Raw genomic sequence first — 23156 nt, 5'->3', positions numbered from 1 at the left:
AACATCAGGTGCTTTTTTTCAGACTGAAAATATCAGTCATAGTATCTCCACTCTCAACTCTCCATCCTGCAGAAGGTCTATATCCAGGCATGCGTTTCCATCAAAAAAGTTTTTTTGATAATAAACATATTTTTAGAAGAAACAAACTATTCTGCAGTTATAAAATAATATATAAATTATAAGCATTTGACATTCTCTCTTAATGTCTCCCTACCTTCTCTGCCTCCCTAAGCTCTACACAAAAAGGTAAAGCCTCCATGCACACTCTCTCCCCTTATTGGAGGAAGAGGGAGAGAGTGAGAGAGAGCTTGAAAGAGTAAGGATGAATTTCATTTCCAAATAGAAAAAGCCCTCTGAATTTTATCTGAAAAGAAACTGGAGGAAACAAAATTTGTTTTCTAAACACCAATAAACCAAAAGTGAAACAATAATTCCATGCCTTATATCCCTATATGCCACTCTGGCATATAAGGGGTTAAAAGGCATATCATGGGACAGAGTGGCATATAGGGGGGTATAAGGCATTTCTGGAGGCAGAGTGGCATATAGCAGGCGATAAGGCATATCAGGGAGGCAGAGTGCCATATAGGGGGTATAAGGCATTTCTGGGGGCAGAGTGGCAAGCCTCGGGGCAGATGTGCATAACTGGGGTGGGGGCAGGTTGGCAAATAAAATGTAGTTTACATGTGAATTAATATTTACAAGTAAAGCTTTTTACTATAGGGTCATCTTAGATTCAGCTGTATTTTGTTTTTTGCATTTTCACTAATTTATTTTTTCTTTATTCAACTCATCACAGAGAAGTGAAACAGGACAACAGGACCTGTATGTTGTAACAACCTGATAATTATCTTTTTTTTTAAAGGAGAAATCTTTTTTACATTGTGTGCTGTTCACACAGTGATCAAGAAGTGCTCTGCAGTATGTATGGTCATTGGCAGGGTAGTCATTAAGGACTGATTCTCTACAACATGGATGGAATTCTTTGGGCATTCAAACATTTTAAGTGTAATGGCACTCACACTAAGCACTGTTACAGTGTCAGTGGGGTCAGTTTAGGAAAGTTAGCAGGAGAGTTATGGTTTCAACTCTTTCACTTTATTATACACAATGAAGGCCCAATGTAAGCTTATATTGGAGAAAGTGCTGTATAAAAATAGTAAAATCAGTCAGAATTCTTCAGTCTTTTATACCAATCTATCTATCTTGACGAAAAGCATGCCAGGTTCAGGCTACATGCAAGGAAAGAGAATTCACCTGTAGATAGGTAAAATCTTGTGAACAAAATGCTAGCTACTTGATACAAAGCTTACTCTATCCTCTCAGATTGAACCAGCATCTCTCGGTAGGGGAATTCAGTCAAATCAATGAAATACTTTGCTACACTTTCCCTTGTGACCTGTAAGTTTTTTTTAGCTTTTAAATTAGTGTCATTAAAAGTTCTGTTTAATTGTGCAGGGGATTATTATATACTCCTTTTTTTCTTTAATCCATTCACGACATGGAAAAACATCCTGTTGGCGACAATTGACGTGCCTGGCATGCCGTGACTTTAAAATCTACAATCACTTTCTTCCCCCAAACGGTGTTGCTGTAATGCCTCAATGTCGAGGCATTCAACAACACCGAGACTTGCCCCTTCCCTAGGCATCAACATCTGCCGTATATAACATGGTGATGGACACATGATTCAAAAGAGCAATTAAAGATCACCTCTTAAGTTTAAACAGTGTCACTGAAATGCCTCCATAGCAAGGCATTCAGCGACACCGAAAACGCACCCCAGGATGCACTGAGACTGCTTCGGAGGGCGGCCACAAGCACCACTGCAAGAGATTTTGCTCTGAAGATGGCGGTGTCCTTGAAAAAAAATAAACAAGTTTTCAAAAGGGTCTCTCTAGCCCAGCTTTCTAATCACAATGTGATTAGTAAAATAAATAAGAAAAAAAAGAAGACGGAAAAAAAAATAATTCCACACTGATATCACAATTATCAGGGGAACCATCCAGTTCCAACAAAAAAAGTAAAAAAAAAAGTCAAAAAATATATGGGTATAAAGTATAAAGGTATAAAGTATAAAGTTTTTTTTAGAAAGTCCTATATTAAGCACTATATCTACACAAACATTCTCACATGGAAAGAGTTAAAATAATGACATGTTTGTTTACCTTAAAGATTACTAACCAACATATAACATATATATCCCAGGTATCCCCCCCCCCATGGTACCTTGGATGCCATAAATAACAGACAAGCCTATGGCGAAATTCCCTCATACCCACTATGAGAAAAGGCGGTGTCGAGGGTTTGAAGGAGACGAGAAGAGAAGGAAGAGAAGGTTGGGAAAATAAATAAATAGTGTATAGGCGTGTTGAGAGGTCTATAATAATATGTAAACCCATTATTAGGGTAATACAATAGTGCGTGAAATGTATATGAATAAAACTAAATATTGCTTTAATGTGACCGAGATACGAGAGAAAAAGGGAAAACTTGTAGTGCATTAGTGTGCATAAAAAAGTCTAATAATATGTGAACCCATTATCAGGGTATGGTACTGGTGCATAAATTGTATATAGAGAGTCTAGACGTTACTATGGTATAACATAAGTATACCGGTATATATTGAGTGAGTGTATTTGAAATTAGTAGTGATATAAGAAACCATGTTTAATGTGTGCACATTAAAAAAAAATAGGGTATTGGCGTGTTGAGAGGTATATAATAATGTGTAATATACTAGTGCATGAAGTTTATATATGATAAAACTAGATATTGCTTTAGCGACCAAGATACAAAAAAAAATAGGTACAAAAAAAAAATTATTAGAAAGCGTATCCTAATGATGTACTAGTGAATTTAAATCATATAATAATAATGTATATACACCTTCTCAAGAAGGGATACTAGTGCGTAAAGTATATATAATAAATCTAAGTGTTACTCTAATATATCAAGAAAATATAAAAACCATATTATAAACAAAACACAATTATAATACAATTGTTTAGTACATCTATGTGAAGGAAAAAAGTGCATATGTATATTTTACATTCCGAAGTGGTGGGAAGAACTGCAAACAAGGTAATATAGAGAATACGACAAGAGAGTACGGCATGTATCATAAATTGGTAACTTCACTTCAATCTCAAATGTCTTTCCATATCTCAATTTTCTTCGCCCCTTTAAATAAAATATCTTTGTTAGGGTTCAGCTATTATTTCAAACTTTTCTCTTTTATCCAGAGTTTTAGTTTTTCTGGGGTGTCAAATGTGAGTTGAACATCATCATGCCATAAAATTATTTTAACTGGAAAGCCCCATATATATTTAATATTGTTTGTTCTCAATATAGCCGTAGTTAAAGCGAATCTCCTTCTCTTATTTCTTGTATGGAACGAGAGATCTTGAAATATTTTAATCTTTTAATAGGGTTCTTTTAAGTTTTTCCCATCTTGAAAAAATTGGAGAGCTTCTTGGCGTATCTTATATGATAGACAACATATAACAACATTGCGTGGTAGATAATCAGGGATGCTTTTAGGTTTTGATACCCTATGGCATCTCTCTATGTAGTAGGGGTATCTTTCTGATGGGATTCCCATCTTTTTAAGCAATCCCTCCACGTAACTTTTCAGTTTTTCTTTTGTAATCTCTTCTGGGATGCCTCTCAGTCTCAGATTTTTTCTACAGGTTCTATCTTCCAGGTCTGCCAATTTACTCTCCAAATCCAGTATTTTCTTCTCTCTGGCAAGCATTTTTGTATCTTGAGAGGCTACCTGGGTTTCCAGCCATCCTATTCTCTGTTCACTTTCTAATACACGTTTTGCTAAGTGCCCCAGCTCTTCTTTTATAACATTTGTAGTCCGATTGATTTCTTGTTTGATTTTTTCAACTGATGGTCTAAAGGTATGGAGAGTTGCTCTTTAATAATTGCATGGAGCTCTAGAGTATTATCTTTGTCTCTTAGGTCTAATGAGCCTTCTGATTAGTTTGCAATTATTTGTAATGCCAAATATTCTGGAGACATAGTGTCTATTCCACTTTTAAAAGTGTGGGGAGAGAAGAAAGATCTCTTTTCTGCTCTGATTTCTTTATCTTTCTTTCTATCTTTCTTAATTTCCTGTTTAGCTTCTGTGGCTTTTCTGGTTGCCATTATCTCTCCTTCTTAAAAAAAACAAAACACCGGATCGCTGAGTTCTAATTTCCAGCCGTGTGCCAAAGCTTATCTAATGCCAATGTTATATATCTGTGTCCAAACATACCTTATTTCCCCATGTATAAGACACACCTTTTTTAGAAAAATTTGGGGTCTAAAAACTAGGTGCGTCTTATACAGTGGTTGTAGATTACAGTTACTACTTCCCAGTCTCTCCCTGCAGTCACACTGACAATCGTCCCTGCCCCTTTCTGATTAACAGTCCCCCCTGCAGTTACACTGACGATTGGTCCCGCCCCTTGCCTTATAGCGTCCACATGGCTAGGCAATTAATATTTGGGCAGCTGAAAGTTAGGGGAGGTGGGGGTTAATTTGGGGGCAGTTATGGTTGATGGGGTTTTAAGGGTTAATTTAGGGCAGTTATGGTTAATGGGGTGTTTAGGGTTAATTTAGGGGCAGTTATGGTTGAAAGGGGTCTTAAGGGTTAATTTAGGGGCAGTTATGGTTAATGGGGTCTTTAGGGTTAATTTAGGGGCAGTTATGGTTGATGTGGTCTTTAGGATTAATTTAGGGGCAGTTAATGGATGGGAGTGATGAGGATGATGAGTATGAATTTTATGATAATACATTTTTTTCAAATTTCCGGCCCCAAAATTAAGGTGCGTCTTATACATGGGGAAATATGGTATATAGACTCGCCAATATACAGAGGAAGGAAGACAACTCATGGGGATTCTTCTAGCAATGTCTTGTATTTAATGGGACGGATAGCAATACTCCACATTTATACTTAATGCATCAAATAAATTTAGGCGGGCCACCTTTTTTAGGATTAAGTATTCATCACAAAGTTTCAGATCCAGTTTCAGACCATATACCAAGATTAGATTGTAATGTATCCAAAAACCAGTGCAGGCGTGACTAGGCTTGGGAGTGTGCACACAGAATCTTTAGATAGTATATAAATTCAGTCCTATACAGAGCTCAATTTTTTCCCCTTTCCTTCTCTTTTTAAAATGTCAAGTCCAGATAGGTTGGAATGTTCAAACCTGTCCCTTCATGTAGGAGGGGCTTCTTTACTCCTTAAGTCTCAATGTTAAATATCCATGTGTGCTTTTGTTCCACTTTGTGCTTAATTTATTGCATGGTTTTAAAAAGATTGTCTTAAATAAATAAAGATGAGGTATTTTTTGTTGGTAGAAAATGTTGATATAGAAAATGATTACATTTTCAACAATTAATGTACAAGGTCCCAACACCCCTCAAAAACGCTCCTTGCTTCTAATCTATTTATTAAAAGAAAGAATCCAGATTTGTTTCCTGCAGGAAACCCATTGGCGCCAAATAGACAAAACTTTCTTAAAGACAGAGAGGTTCCCTATGGTTATTAGAGCATCATTAGAAAATAAGAAAAAATGCGCGGTGGCTATATTATTGGCAAGAGACCTTAAAATTGATATTAAACATCAAGAATTAGACTCAAACGGTCGCTATATAATATTGGTATGTAAGATAGATGATACCGTATATACTTTTGTAAACATTTATGCCCCAAACCGTTCACCCTCAAGTTTTATATCTAAGGTATTATTCAAATCAGAAAATATTAAACAGGGAATATATATAATAACGGGAGATTTTAATTCAATTCTTGACCATCAAAGAGATAGAATCTCATTGCGAGGAATAGGCCCCTGTCAAAATATTAAAAGCCAAGCATTACAATTAAAGATAATACTTGAAAGATTTGATCTACTGGACATCTATAGAACTTATCACCCAACAGACCAAGACTATACTTGTTTTTCTAGATCACATTGCTCATACTCCCGAATAGATTTAATTTTAGGAGAAGGGGAACTTATTTTAAAAGCAAACTATGTAAGAAATATTAAAGACTGGAGGATTGATAAATATCTGTATTATAGAGAGGAAGACGAATAAAAATTAAGACATCAAATTGAGGCATATTTTGTTGAAAATAAAACAGAGGGCATGCAACTGACAGTTATTTGGAATGCATGTAAACGTGTGGTTAGAGGATACCTCATAAAATTTAGAAAACAAAATAAGAGAACCAGAGAAATTAGTCTTTCAAATTTATACATTATGTTGGCCGAACAAACGAAAATTAACAAAAATTGTCCCTCTAAAGAAACAACCTTAAAAATTATAGAATTAGAGACCAAGATAAATGAACATCTAATTAATAGAGTAAATAAACAACTAAATTATCTCAGAACAAACCTGGTATTATAGAGGCAATAAAGCCAATAAATTATTGACTAACAAACAGGAGAAAATCATCTTTAAATATGGACAAATATTTTAAAAACAAGAAACTCCCGAAGTTATCAGCTCCACAACTTGAAGAGCTGAACAAACCGTTTACCCTAATAGAAGATAAAAAAACAATTGATAATCTAAAAGAAAATTAGGTTCCCATGGCTCTTTAAGGCCAGTGCTCACCTAAATTACATAAATACGGCTACCAGTTGGATACATGCAGCTACACATTACATTTTTAATCTCACACAATGTGCATTTCCAGCCGACACCCATACACCACAGATCTGCCTCTGAAGCAGTAGATCAGATGAGTATGGAGCTATGTTGGCCAGTGGCCCACTAGGAATGTCCTTATCTGGACCTGCTGTTATATACTCTTACATACTATACTTTGAACCTGAATAATTGTTATTTATACATGTGATAACATACAAGTTCATAATACCACAATTACATTTTTCAATGTATTTCACAAAAGCAGGATAATACATGTCAATATGTAAGCCTTCATAAGTCTGCTAGTGATATATATATTTATATACATGTATATAATTTATTATTATCCTTTATTTATATAGCGCCAACAATTTACGCAGGGCTTAATACATATATTCAAGGGGTATGACAAGACTAGAATTGAAAGACAAACCTATACATTAGGTGGAGTGGGCCCTGCTCTCAAGCTTACAATCTTGAGGGAATGGGGTGAGGACAAACATAAGGCCCAGAGAAAGGGTGAGACGTAGTGTGGGTTTGTATCAGTGACAGGAAAGTTCTAGTAGCTAAGATGGTATGTTTCTCTGAAGTGGGTTTTCAGATGTTTTTTTGAATGTTGGGAGGGTGTCATTTGAGCTATTTTATATATATATATATATGTGCATCTTCAAACCAAGATCCATATACAAAGAAGTAAAATAGGACACCAAGGATTTTTGCTGAGGTTCAGGAAAGTTTATTCACTTTTAGTATCATAACAGAAACTGGATATCTCAGGTCTTGATAAAATCCCCAAACAGTGGCTGACGCGTTGAGTTTCCGGATACATTTGGATTATTTACTTTCAATTAGCTTTTTGAAGTTAAAATGTAAGGCATACATGAACATCATTTGGTCATTGCTAAATCTCAGGTTTTGAAAGTTAGAATATTTGTGTTTACATAAATCAAGTAAATTAAAAATGTTTATTTGTGAAATTAGACTGAGCATCATTTTCAATTTTAGGAAGCCTTAAGTCAAATTGGATATGTATGGATGTGTTTATAGCAACAACTGGTTTACAGTACATCTTTATTTATCAGTATTTTAATATGTCTGTTTAGGAAGCAAAATACTTGCGCTAAAAGACCAGAGCAGTTTTTGTGTTTTTGCTATGTCTTTCTTCAACAGTAAATTCTCTCTTCTCAATTAGCGAACCCACACAAATCATATATTGTTTTTTTTCCAGCACAATAATAATTATATAAATAAACCATCATTAACCCGTTAACGTCCATTGCCGGGTCAGGCACATCATGCAAAACGGTCACTTAACGACCTATGACGTCCCTGACACGTCATGAGACTTAAACGGTGTTGCTGTCGATGTCGAGGCATTCAGCAACACCGAGATCGGCATGATGGGCCATATCTGGCCCCTCCCCGGGGCGTCAACATCCGCCATACATTGTATGGCGGCGGACGCCCATTTTAAAAGCGTTTAGGAGGCGATCAACGATCACCTCCTAAACTTCAATGGTGTCGCTGGAATGCCTCGATCAGGAGACATCCAGCGACACCAAATACTTACCTCAGGGCGGGCTGTGACCGCTCCGGAGAGCGGTCACAGCCGCAGCTGCACGCAGTCTTCGCCATCCGCAAGATGGCGGCGGCCCGGGAAAAAAAATAATAAAGTTGAAAAAGTTCGCAGGTACTGCATTCAACCATACAAGTCAATGGAGCCTAGCTTTATAATCACTATGTGATTAGTAAAATATTAAAAAAAAAATTAATAAAAAAAAAAAGGAAAAAAAGAAAAAGCTTAAAAAAACATGGTAACATTTAAAAATTATTATGCTTTAGAGGAACTATCCAGTTCCAGCAAAATGTAAAAAAAAAAGTCCAAAAAGAGTAAAATAAATAAAATAAAAAAATAAAGTTTATTATTATGAGCAAGTGCTAAAATTAGCGCTGTATCTTCCCAAAAATCCTGACATGGAAAAATTTAAATAAAAGCATTTCAAATACCCAAGGGGTGTCTAATTTAAAAAAATGAATGGTTTGATGGGGTAAATTGGAGTGGCCGGGCTCAAAGATAGGGCATAGGCACAGACTGACCGAAATGGGGGGGGGAAAAGCGCACTTCCAAAATGTGGCATTTTAACCCCAAACACCAGACAAACCCATACATGTGGGGTATGACTTAACTCGGGAGATGATCCTGACCACATATAAGGGTGTTGTTTGATAGTGACGTATACCTGGAGCTATAAATTTATACCCAAAGTACAATTTGTGTGAAAAAAAAATAAAAAAAAATACTACCACAAAGTGTGGCAAAGGCTGGTGGTAGAATCTGATGCATGGAAAGGGTTAAATACTACCATTTTAAGTACCTTGGGGTGTCTAGTTTTCAAAAATACATGGTTTTATGAGGTAAATTGTAGTGGCCAGGCTCAAAGATAGGGCATAGGCACAGACTGATCAAAATAGGGAAAAAAAAGCGAACTTCCCAAATGTGGCCTTTTAACCCCAAACAGCAGTCAAACCCATGCATGGGTGGTATCACTGTACTCGAGAGATGTTTTTGAACACATATTAGGGTGTTTTTTGATAGTGACGTACACCTGGAGCTATAAATGTATACCCAAAGTACAATTTGTGTAAAAAAAAATACCAAAAAAATACTAACACAAAGTGTGGTAAAGGCTGGTGGTAGAATCTCATACATGGAAAGGGTTAAAATACTGGCATTTGAAATACCTTGGGGTGTCTAGTTTTCAAAAATATATGGTTTGATGGGGTAAATTGAATTAGCCGGCTTCAAAGATGGTCCTATTAGGACATGGGGGCAGAATGACCAGACGTAAAAGTTCCAAGTAAAAAAATGTGCACTTCCTAAATGTGGCGTTTTACCTCCCAAACAACCCGACAAACCCATGCATGGGGGGTATGACTGTACTCAGGAGATGTTGCTGAACACATATTGGGGTGTTGTTTGAAAGTGATGTATACCAGGAGCTGTAAATCCATACCTGAAGAGCAAGTTTAGCGATAAAAAACACAAAATAAATTACTACCACAAAGTTTGACAAAGACTGGTGGTAGAATTAGTGCATGGAAAGAGTTAAAATTCTAGCATTTGCAATACCTTGGGGTGTCTAGTTTTCAAAAATATATGATTTGATGGGGTAAATTGTATTGGCCGGCTTCAAAGATACCCGAAATGGCACATGGGGGGAAGAATTACCAGATTTGGAAAAAATGGTTTTGAAATAGCAAAACGCTACTTGTACTTAATGCTCCATAACGTGCAGAAAAAAGCAAAAAAACATTAAAAAATTGGGTATTTCTAAACTCAGGACAAATAGTAGAATATATTTAGTAGGTTTTTTCATTAGCTTTTTTGGATGAGTAAAAGATTATTTTTTTTTACATTTTTCATCATATTTTATTTATTTTTTTTATGGGAAATTAGATAATATGATTAAAACAATGGTATCTGAAGAAAGCCCTTCTTGTCCTGAAAAAAACAACATATAATTTGTGTGGGTTCACTAAATGAGTGAAGAGAAAATTACATCTAAACACGAACACCGCAAAAGTGTTAAAACAGCCTCGGTCCCAATGGTACAAAAGGTAAAACACAGCCTGGTCCTTAAAGGGTTAAGTATGAAAAATATCTAAAAATGTGGGGGAAATTAGGGGGGAAAAGGAAATATTTTCACAGTTTCACCTATACAAACTTAATATAACCAGTGCAAATGGAAAAAAAAACCTCAAAGTGTATTTGTCCTGTTTTTGGAAACACCTCATATGCCTGGTATTTTCATTTATTTTGGCACTTACAGGGTTAAATATGAATGATGCAGATCACTGTTTCAAAACAAGATTTTTTTTAAATGTGGTATCCTGGGAGTTGCGCCTAAAAGCGGCCAGAAAAAGAAAACCTGCTCAACAAAAGTATATAGTTCTTGGAAGATGACATCCCAAAGTATTTTACTTGGGGCGTTTTAACACTTTTTATTTAACCATTTTAGTGCCACTCTGTCCTAAACATTGCAGTAAAATTTCATTTTTTTCATTTTTAACAAACCCATTCTATCCAAACACAGTATTTCAGTATTTTTTTTCCTGGGTACATAAAATAACTGAAACAACTTGTGATTTGTATTAAGAAACACCCTCCCGAGTACAGGAATACCACATATACATGGGTAGGGCATGTCTCTTTGGCACTGCGGGTTCAAAATTGGAACATGCACATTTCAGTTTTCAAATATGGAATTTTGACAGATCAGTTTGTTGGGTCCAGGTGTCATCTGAGACACGTAGAGGTCCCATATTTCATTTTAACCCCCTAAAACTATATATTTCCTAAAACTAGACAGCTCAGGGAATCTAATTAGGGGCCTGTCCCATGCAACGGATTCCACACCGGCGGCTTCCAAATTTAGTCTAACAAAAAAAGAAAAAAAAATTCACATCCACTTTGCAGTTTCACCATGATTATTTTTCTGAGTAGATGTGTGAAAAAACAAAATAAGTCTTGATTTGTGTTCAGTAACACCCCCTGAGTACAGCGATACCCCACATAGATAAGTCATGTTTCTCAGACATTGTGGAGTCAAAACTGGAACGTGGGCATTTCAATTTTTAAACTTTTTAAATATTTTTTATCAGATTACTTGTAAGTGACAAGTTTTTTCATAATTACCCTAGATGGCCCCTCTCTCTTTGTAGGACAGGGTCATCCAGGGGCTGCCATAATGATCAGATCACTCCTATTGGCCAGGAGTGATCTGATCATCATCAGCCCACTTTGACCACAGCAGCAGATCCCCGTACAAAACGGGTATTAACCCCTAAAATGCTGCATCATTGAAGGGGTTAACACTGCACTGACGTTCTCATGGAGCTGTGTTTGTGAGTGCATTCACATCACATTTACCGTATTTGCTCGATTATAAGATGAGGTTTTTTCCAGAGCAAATGCTTATAATCAGGAGGGTCGTCTTATAATCAGACCTCAACTAGGTCTGACTATGAGACTAAGATCCAGATCACCCGCAGCGATGCAGGGGACCTGGATACTCCTGTCTCCCCCCCCCCCAACTTACCGGTACTTCTGAGTCCCCGGGGCTTAGTCCGGACTAAGCACCGGGCAGCGTGTAGAGCTCTACGCGATTTGCATACACAACTTCCGCTGTAGCCGGGAGGAGGTGTGGCTAGCGGCGGGGGCTGTCTGCGTCCGTTGCGCAGACCTTCCCCGGCTGTCAGAGATCAGAGTTCCCCGTGATCTCTGACACCCGGGGAAGGTCTGTCAGGATTCCACCCTACTAGAACGGACCATGGATGATTTATTTTGCTGTAATGTCCTGCTGCTACCACTAGTGGCCACCCTCCCCCTCCCTCTGGAGTGCTCAGGATCAGATTACCAGGTCAGCTGAGTCTGATCACCTGAGTAACCTGCCTTTATTAACCTGCCCTGCCCTTTAGTCAGGGCCTTTGCATTGGAGTGTTTAGACCGCTCTGTTTTGGCCTTGAACCAGTGCCAGTGCCAGTGCCAGTGCCAGTGCCAGTACCTGGACTACCTACCTACCTACACCTGTGCCTGGACTACCTGCATTCCTGCCGCCTGCCAGTGCGCTACTTGCCGTCAGCCCTGTCAGTGGGCCTCCGTACCTGTCAGCCCTGCCAGTGGGCTTCCTGCCGTCAGCCCTGCCAGTGGGCCTCTGTACCCGTCTGCCCTGCCAGTGGGCTTCCTGCCGTCAGCCCATCCGGTGGGCCTCCGTATCCGTCAGCCCTGCCAGTGGGCATCCTGCCTAGAGACTTACTGCCTTTACTTGCTGGTCCTATCACCTTCATCAATACAGTACCTTTCCAAGTATTCTGTTTGTGCTGTGTTTCATTGCGCCTGTCCGTACTATCCCACTTACCGTCATGCATCGTGGGGTACAAACGGAACCCCTTGTATCCCCTGCTACTGGGCTCCTACCCAACCTGCTTACCTGGGTCCTGACAGAATGCAAAGGCCATACCAAGGAGTCCGCGGGGATAACCGCAGTTTTAGAAGTACTAGTGGAGTGTCTGCTTCAGCTCTGTAAATCTGTACGGACTGTGTTAGAATGTGATAGCACCAAATAGAAGCCAAAGACTGAGACCACAGGTAAGAAAGCTCCAAAGAAGAGCTTCAAGCGTGAGCCACTCACCAAGGAAGAGAGACAGAAAAGACGAGAGGACAACCTGTGTTATTGTTGTGGAGAGACTGGCCATATAATAACTTATTGTCTGTTCAAACCAGCTAAACCGTCTGTAAACCACACTGACCAACCCCATGCCCAGGAACCTGTATATGACACCAGCAACCTGTCACAGCTGGAGCACACCCCGTCTCCTCCTCAGCCCGGTGAACCAGAGGCTTTTCATGTCACGGCACCAGGAAAACCTACGCCATCTGAAGCCATGTCAGAAGATCTCCAGATCATGTCAGACGAGCCTGACTGGTCTGACATGGACTATGCTCCCTTAGAGGATGAGATGGCTTACACACCCGAGAGCAAAAACAGCTGTTTGTGCGGTTGGGACTACCACTCCCATCACTCATAGGAATAAGAACAAGGAACCCCAAACTGCAAGACACTCCCTTGGGGCTCCCAGTAATGTCTTAGCATCCGATGGGAGGATCGTGCACAGGAAGGACCTTAACCAGTATGAACAACAGCTGCGCGATCAGAGATCTGGTACGCTTTCCTCCATTCCTGCCTCCACCCAGTCCAGTCCCAGTATTAGCCAACACCACTCAGAGGGACTCTGTGTATTCCTATCCTCTGGCGAATGCTTGCCTTGTCTGATTTCTGTACTTACCGGGACAGTCACATCCGTGCCACCAGTGGCTAAGGTCCGGAACACCCAGGCCAGCACACCTGAGGCGCTGCCACCAGACTGTGTAGTGGCTTCCAACGGAACTATAATACGCCGTGAAGATCAGCATGTGTTTGAAGAAGCGCTACGTGCCAGAACTAAGACGTCCCGCTGCAGACGGTGACACTACTGCCATATCGTTTTATGAGCACTCGGAGGTTGCTCCTAGCGGTGGGGATATGTCAGGATTCCACCCTACTAGCCCGGACCATGGATGATTTATTTTGCTGTAATGTCCTGCTGCTACCACTAGTGGCCACCCTCCCCCTCCCTCTGGAGTGCTCAGGATCAGATTACCAGGTCAGCTGAGTCTGATCACCTGAGTAACCTGCCCTGCCCTGCCCTTTAGTCAGGGCCTTTGCATTGGAGTGTTTAGACCGCTCTGTTTTGGCCTTGAACCAGTGCCTGTACCTGGACTACCTGCCTGTACCTGGACTACCTGCCTCCTGCCCTGTCAGTGGGCCTCCGTACCCGTCAGCCCTGTCAGTGGGCCTCCGTACCCATCAGCCCTGTCAGTGGGCCTCCGTACCCGTCAGCCCTGTCAGTGGGCCTCCGTACCCGTCAGCCCTGTCAGTGGGCCTCCGTACCCGTCAGCCGTCAGTGGGCCTCCGTACCCGTCAGCCCTGTCAGTGGGCCTCCGTACCCGTCAGCCCTGCCAGTGGGCCTCCGTACCCGTCAGCCCTGCCAGTGGGCATCCTGCCTAGAGACTTACTTTACTTGCTGGTCCTATCACCTTCATCAATACAGTACCTTTCTGTTTGTGCTCTGTTTCATTGCGCCTGTCCGTACCATCCCACTTACCGTCATGCATCGTGGGGTACAAACGGAACCCCTTGTATCCCCTGCTACTGGGCTCCTACCCGACCTGCTTACCTGGGTCCTGACAAGGTCTGCGCGACGGACGCAGACAACCCCCGCCGCTAGCCGCACCTCCTTCTGGCTGCAGCGGAAGTTGTCTACGCGAATCGCGTAGAGCTCTACGGGCCGCCCGGACTAGATTCTACTATTTGTCCTGAGTTTAGAAATACCCAATGTTTTTTTGCTTTTTTCTACACATTATGGGGCAATAAGTACAGGTAGCGTCTTGCTATTTCAAAGCCATTTTTTCCAAATCTGGTAATTCTTCCCCCCATGTGCCATTTCGGGTATATTTGAAGCCGGCCAATGCAATTTACCCCATCAAGTCATATATTTTTGAAAACTAGACAGCACAGGGTATTCCAAATGCTAGTATTTTAACCCTTTCCAAGCAGGTTCTGGTATATGTCAGTATCATAAAACACCCCAATATGTGTTCGGCAACATCTCCTGAGTACAGCAATACCTCACATGCATGGGTTTGTCATTTTTTGGTGGAACTAAAAGGCCACATTTGGTACGTGTGCATTTTTCTAATTGGAAATTAGATGTGTGGCCATCTCCCCCCCGTGTTAATTGGGACATTGTTGAACCCGGCCAATTCAATTGACCCCATTTTTTAAAAGTAGACACCCCATGGGCATTTAATATGCCAATATTTTAACTCTTTCCATGCGAGAATTGTTTTAAGGTAATGTGCTAATTTTAGGACTTGCTCACAAATATATATTTATTATATATATATTTTATTTTTTTGCCTTTTTAAAAAAAAAAAAAAAAAAAAAAAATCAACTTGAAGGTTCCCCTGATAGTGACATCAGTGGGAAATTATTTTTACATTTTACAGTTTTTTGTTTTTTTTTTACTATTTTTTTTCTAATTATTAATTTTATTTTTTAATGTATTTTTACTAATCACACTGATTAGAAAGCTGGGCTCCATTGACTTGCATGGTTGAATGCAGTACCTGTATTCAACCTGCAAGTGGAGCCAGAGTTCTCTAGAGGGTCTGGAGACCGTCTAGCGAACTTTTTCATCTTTATTATTTTTTTTCCCGGGCCGCCGCCATCTTGCTGATGGCGAAGATCACCGGTAGCTGCGGCTGTGACCGCTCTCCGGATCGGTCACAGTCCATCTAGAGGTAAGTGTTTGGTGTCGCTGGATGCCTCCTGATCGAGGAATTCCAGCGACACCATTTAAGTTTAGGAGGTGATCGTTGATCGCCTCCTAAACGCTTTTAAAACGGGCGTCCGCCGCCATACAATGCCTCGAGGTCGAGGTATTACAGCAATGCCGTTTGCGTGCAGAAAGTGAACGTAGATCGCTTTCTGCACCCGTTTAAAGACGTGCCGGTTCTGGCACGTCATTTGTCGTAAACGACTTGTTTTTCCGTGTCGTGCCAGAACCGGCAATTGTCATTAAGGGGTTAAAAAAAAAATTGTTCACATAGTTTACATGAATTAACATTTATTGGTAAAACTTTTCCTATAGAGTCGTCTTATATTCAGGCTTTTTCTTTTTTTCATAAATTAATATTCAGATTTTGGGGGTCGTCTTATAATCGAGCAAATACGGTATATTTTATCTTTTGACAATATTACACTATTTTTTATTTTTCTGTTTTTATTCTACATGCACATGTGCCCCTATATTTTTCGTATCTAGAATATGCATGGTAACTGATCTTTTGCTAAGACAAAATACACAATGCCCCATCTTGTCTACATTTGCTTAGCATAAATGTGTGTTTTGGCAATAAAAAAATGGTATATTGCTAGTTATTGTAGTTATGATTTAAATGACCGTGGTGTTAGTTCAGTGATATAAAAACAAAAATGGGCATCTAGATTTTGAATAGTTATTAGACAACGTGTAACAGAAATATCCTTAACCCGTTAATGACAAAGCCCGTACATGTACGGGCTCAAAATGCATTGTTTTCAATGGGTTTAGGGTAAACCCATTGTCCTTTTAATGACCTAAGCATGTTAAATTGAGGAAGCTCCAATAATAGATAAAACATAATGTTATAAAATAGCAATACTGATGGTAGTAGAACAAATATATTTCATGGATATACCATAATTACTGGCACATTGACATGTATATTCTTTAATGAAGTTCATAATTTGGATGCCTAATGATATATCAAACAATTGAACCAATCTGTTATAAATAGATTATTAAAGGAAGACATTGTGCCAAGAAGATTCCAATTAACTGACTTCTGAATAATACTATTGTGCGACAAAATTAGTTGATTGTACTACAATCAAAGCTACACGTTCAACAAAGGGATGAGATTATTACTGAATATTGTAAATGAATCCTAAGAGTCTTGTTAAACATAATTTGTACAAACGTTCAGCATTTGCTTTTATGTGCAGTAAACACTTCTTTTAATCAGTCATTTAAACTATAGACAAGCTATAATCTAAAAGATGCTTCCTGTCTGCAACTTTGCATCCCAATGCCAGACTCAATCATTGAATACCTCAAGTCTTTACAACCAACTGTAAGAATGCCGATAAATATTGCAATGCAAACTACCAAAGATTAGTAGGCATTTTAGCCAACAGGTCAAGACAAGCCAACCACTTGTCTCAAGCCAACACTGACTCACCCAGCTATGTTGTTTACTGTTTTACATGCAATAACAAAGAACATGTAATAAAACAGATTCAAAAAATGTTTAAACAAAAAGTAGGTTGTTTCAGCTTTTTCCATAAATGAATAAGTTGTAAATATGTAGGCACGGTTGTGTTAAACCAAACCCATTTTACCACTGGGTCTATTAAGGTCAATAACATGTTTTGGTGGCAGGAGTAAGAGGCACAGTTAAATAAGATTTAAGCTCTATAGGTGATATAATAAATCAGTAGGAAAAGAAAATAGTTCAGAGGTGTTTTTTTTAATAAGTTAAAATGTATTTCTACAGCTTAGATATGGTGTGAAAAGGGTAAGCAAATGATGTATTGATTAGCTGTTGAATGTGTGAAAATGTAATGTAAAATCCTAGGACAAAATAATTCTCTTGTTCTTAATTGATGATTAAAGTGAAACGTTTGATTTATAAAAAGAACAACGATTTTTAGCAACCCTCTCGAAAGATAAAATATGTTAGCAGCCATGCAAAAAATGTCATACATGACATGATCACATAAAACAATTTTAAACGGTTTTCTTGCTAAAAACCAAACACAGCACTATATAAATCATTGTCAAGTCTTCTAAAAACGCAAATTGCTGGCTTAAAAAGACTGGTTTCTGTTTTCATTCACAAAGAATTTTGCAAAAATTAAATTATATTTATTAAAAATATATTTATTTATAAAATTGTAATTCTTTATTCAAGATTTTTAACAAATAGTACTTTTATCCTTTTCCCCTTATATTACCAAAAAGTCCCTCTAAAATCTTAAAAATCTCTTCCCACATCGTCTTTATAATAGGGCAACTCCACCATATATGGAGAAAATCTCCAACAGATTTTCCACAACGCCAGTATAGGGGGAATAATCTGGAGACATTTTGGTCAATCTTGTGGGTATGAGATACTATCTATTATTTAATTTATATTGGACCTCACAAAGGTTCAAACAATGTATCGTATTGCAAAGCTGTAAAAACATATTTTTCGGAGATATCTACTTTTAAATCTCTGGCCCATTTTGTAAGTACATGTGTCGGACGATCTTTTTTGTTCATGTTAATTATTTCCATACATCTACTCAGTAGTTTCCTATATACTTCTGTCTTCAATAGTCCCTCTAATTTTACTATATTTTGGGATCGCTCTCCTGTATATCAATGTTTTCTAACACATTTTTTAACCCTCAAATAATTAAACAGTTGGCCTTGTGGTAACTCAAATTTTATACTCAATTGATTAAAAGTTTTTATCTTATTTCCAACAGATCAGATACTAATGATCCCCCTTTGGGTCCAAGTTTGTAAATCAAGATTCTTGACATTATTAGATATCACCTTTATTGGGAAAACTTGTAGAAGCTTATTTGTAAGTCCCAGCTGTCTTTTTTAAGTATCTCCATTCCTCTAAAATATGTCTTAAGGTCAGGCAGCTAGTTAAGTTTTTCTTTTTTCCATCTATTTGCCAGAATAGTGGCACAACGTCACTGCTTGTACCCTCAATGTCAGATTCATATTGGAACCATCTCTCCTTTTCTGCCCCTCCTAACTGAGAGATGATTGCATGGGATAGGGATGCTGCACGGGCATAATCTTGAAGCAATGGGCTTCCCAAGCTTCCCTGTTTTTTCTTTCTGGCTAATACCTTCATCGAAATTCTTGGCCGACTGCCTAACCATATGAATTTATTGAAGGAGGATTGCATCATCATAATATGACTATTAGGTATTTTTAGAGGTATCATTCTTAGTAGGTAAATAATTTTAGGCATAACATATGCCTTTATGGGATTAATTCTTCCCCCACCATGAAATTTCCATCTTTTTCCATTGGCCTAGTTGTCTATTTATATTTCTTACTAAAGGGAGTAAATTAACTTCCAAAAGTTTAGCGGGATTACCTGTAACTTTAATTCCTGGATAGCTATATACTTTGTGAGTCCAAATAAACTTAAATCTGGAATCTAATTGGGTAATTTGTCCTTGGTTTACAAACATCGGCATGGCTACTGTCTTATCTATATTTAGTTGATAATTTGAAAAATAGCTATAACTCTTGATTGTCTTCATGAGTTCTATAGTAGAAATAACAAACTATACACTGATGACATTTTAGTCATGATGACAAAGCCTGAGTTTACTCTCTTCTCCTTTGTATGTAAAGCCTGAAATCTTACAGTTCTTTCTAATTTCATCTGCTAGTGGTTCCACCAAAAGGATGTAAAGCAGGGGGGGAGAGAGGACATCCCTGTCTGACTCCGTTTCCAATCTTGAACTATTCCGATTGGAAACCCGTGCCCACCATTCAACCCGAAGGATTGAAATAAAGAACCATGATTGAGTTTAGGATCTTCCCCGTAAAGCCAAAATTATTTAGCGTTTCTTTCATGAATTGCTAGTTTACCCTATGAAACACTTTTCCCCCATCTAGTGAGAGGGTAAGCAAAGGCCTCCTCTCTCTCTCATAGCCAACTCATAGATGTCAAGGATTCTCCTTATATGATTAGAGGCCGATCATCCGGGGATGAATCCCGCTTGGTCATTACTGGACTAATTCACTAATTGCTTTTTTGATTCTCTCTGCTATTATTCCTGCATAAAATTTGAATTTAAAATGTCAACATTTAATAAGGATATAGGTCTGTAGCTACTAACTAGATTGGCATTTTTCTCTGGTTTTAAAATAGGGATTATATTTCCTTTTAACATCTCTTCTGGAATTTTATTTTTCTCAGTTATCTCATTGAACATCTCAACTAGGTGTTTACTTAGTTGGTTTTTAAAGGTTTTATAAAAAGAATTATCGAAACCATCTGGGCCCGGGGCCTTATCATCCCCTGTCCAGTCCTGTATAACAGTATAGTATATATACTCACTGGCCACTTTATTAGGTACACCTTGCTAGTACCAGAATTAACTACCTTTATTCTACTTGGCATTTGTGGTACACGGTGCTGGCTACATTCTTCAGAGATTTTGGTCCATGTGGACATGATGGCATCATGCAGTTGCTGCAGATTTGTCGGCTGCACATCCATGATGCGAATCTCCCATTCCACCACATCCCAAAGGTGCCCTATTGGATTGAGATCTGGTGACTGTGGAGTACTGTGAACTCATTGTCATGTTCAAGAAACCAGCTTCTTTATGTAAGCTTTGTAGCATGGTGCATTATTCTGCTGGAAGTAGCCATCAGAAGATGGGTACACTGTGGTCATAAAGGGATGGACATGGTCAGCAACAATACTCAGGTAGGTTGTTGCGTTTAAACGATGCTCAATTTGTACTAAGAGGCCCAAAGTGTGACAAGAAAATGTCCCCCACACCAGCCTGAACCATTGATACAAGGCAGGATGGATCCATGCTTTCATGTTGTTTACGCCAAAGTCTGACCCTGCCATCTGAATGTCATAGCTGGAATCGAGACTCATCAGACCAGGCAACGTTCTTCCAGTCTTCTATTGTCCAATTTTGGTGAGCCTGTACGAATTGTAGCCTCCGTGTCCTGAGCTGACAGGAGTGGCACCCAAAGTGGTCTTCTGCTGCTGCTGTAGCCCATCTAATTCAAGGTTTAACATGTTCTGCATACCTAGGTTGTAACGAGTGGTTATTTGAGTTACTGTTGCCTTTCTGTCATCTCAAACCAGTCTGCCCATTCTCCTCTGACCTCTGACATCAACAAGGCATTTTCGTCCACACAACTGCCACTGACTGGATATTTTCTCTTTTTCGGACCGTTCTCTATAAACCCTAGAGATGGTTGTGCGTGAAAATCCCAGGAGACCAGCAGTTTCTGAAATACTCAGCACATCAGTAGTTGAATGAGCCCACCTGAACAGAAAGATTCCATCTGAACCCAGGCTGAATCTCTTGTTCACAATTGTGGGCCTTGTAAAGCTTGTTCATGGCTAAGCCAGTTATACTATCCATTGTAGATAGTACATAGCCTGTGTATTGGAGGTTCCTATGATGCTAAAACCATGTTTTAAATGTTCCATAATTACTCTATTTGTATCCCCTTTGCTCCCTGATAAACTTTTAAATGCTGGGCCTCTGTGCATCTGTGATCTTGACAACTACTGGCATCTGCAGTTTAATGTGTGGTGGTTTTCAATTCGACGTGTATAAGTGTGAATTAGAGTGATTAAATTCTTTAACTATTTTCATACTTAAGTGATTTTAAAATTTGGTATGCTTGTATAAGTTCTACATATGTGACTGAACACACATATTCAGTCTGTTTTTTTTCATTAAAACAGTAATAATAATGGGAAAGTTACTTTTTAATTCTGATGTTACTGGTATATGGCATAATAGATTTATTTCAGTAGAGCTTATTTCTATTTATTAATGGGGGAAAACACCTAAAATTGTGGAAAAGGTTATATCAGTCAAATTATGAAAGAATAGCAGTAGAAGCACGTCACGGCATTAAACAATCTTTCTTTGCCTAAACGGTCTTGCTGTATTGCCAATTAGGACAGTGCAGAAGGACCAGATCTCAAAGTTCCAAGCTAAAAAATGTGCACTTCCCAAATCTTCTGCATGGAAACGGTAAAAATACTAGCACTTAAAATACCTTGGGGTGTCTAGTTTTAAAAAATATATGGTTTGATGGGGGTAAATCACATTAGCCAGCTTTAAAGATGTCCCAAATAACACATGGGGCAAAAATTGTTTTGAAATAGCAAAACGCTACTTGTACTTCTTGCCCTATAACTTGGCAAAAATGGCAAAAAACATAAAAACATTGGGTATTTCTAAACTCAGGGCAAATAGTGAAATCTACTTAGCAGTTTTTTTCATTAGCATTTGTAGATAAGTAAAAGATTATTTTAATAAAAGTGAGAAAAGTGCTTTTTTAAATTTTTCATCATATTTTTTTAGATAATATGATCAAAAATGGTATCTGAAGAAAGCCCTTCTTCTGGAAAAAAAACTATAGATAACTTTTGTGAGTACACTAAATGGGAGAGGAGAAACAACTACAAAGAAAAAAAACAGCGTGGCCCTTTGAAGGGTTAAAATGTAACCTTTATTATGCTTGCATTAAAAAACTAGAAAATAATAAACAAAAAAAAAGTTTTTACAAATGCCCAAATCAAAGTCTGCTCTCTGATTGCTATCTTGTAATGTCTACTCCTCTAGCTTTAAAATCACTATCAACACGTGTGTTGCCATGTGTTTTATCATGGCATAGTCAGGGGAGTCAAACGAGACATGCAGTTATGTAACACATAAGAAGAATATATTAAAGGAAGATTATAAATAAATACCTAAAACCACAAATAAGAACACGTGTTGTAAAAAAATTATAATAATAATAAATACAAGTGATGGTATAAAAGAAGTGTGGGGGGGGGGTTGAGTGGGGTGTCGTAAATAATAGGTCTGGAGGTGAGAAATGCAGACCCCCACACTTATGTTATACCATCACTTGTTTTAAGTTGTAACCTATATTATGTTGATTAGTATTGCTTCAGACCTGATGAAGGGAGGACAACTCTCGAAAGCTTGTCTTTTTAATATTATGTTAGTCCAATAAAAAAGGTATCACCGCAATACTCTATTTTTTGACATCGTGTCTACTGGACTAATACGGCTTCACCCTTTTACATTATATATATATAGCATGCAAATAAAGTTGATGCCCTCAGCGGGTCTTCTTTTTAGAAAGTTTATTGGCTTAGTAAAGGTCCAACGTTTCGGCTCTCAATGAGCTTTTTTCAAGGTTCTGTCTCCAGTCAAGATAGTGCGTGTATATATATACACACACACACAATATTACAGATTAAACATTTTATGTAAGAAATGGTGTTCTAATCGTTTTAAAGGGACAGCCCTACTAAAGAAAAATGTGTGTATATATATATATACCGTATTGGCTCGGATATAGGCCGCACCCTAAAAGTCAGGTGCTTTTTCTGGTTTCTGCCCCCCCCCGAGATATACTGCCACTCTGTCCCGAAGATGTACCCCCCCCGAGATATGCTGCCACTCTATCCCCCCCGAGATATGCTGCCACTCTGTCCCCAAGATGTCCCCCCCCACACCAGACTTACCGGTGCAGACTCCACGGGGTCT

This window comes from Sceloporus occidentalis, unplaced genomic scaffold, assembly GCF_023333645.1.
Source record: "Sceloporus occidentalis isolate IW3139 unplaced genomic scaffold, rSceOcc1.0.p SCAF_203, whole genome shotgun sequence".
Taxonomy (NCBI): Eukaryota; Metazoa; Chordata; class Lepidosauria; order Squamata; family Phrynosomatidae; genus Sceloporus; species Sceloporus occidentalis.
This window is presented reverse-complemented; position numbering follows the sequence as displayed.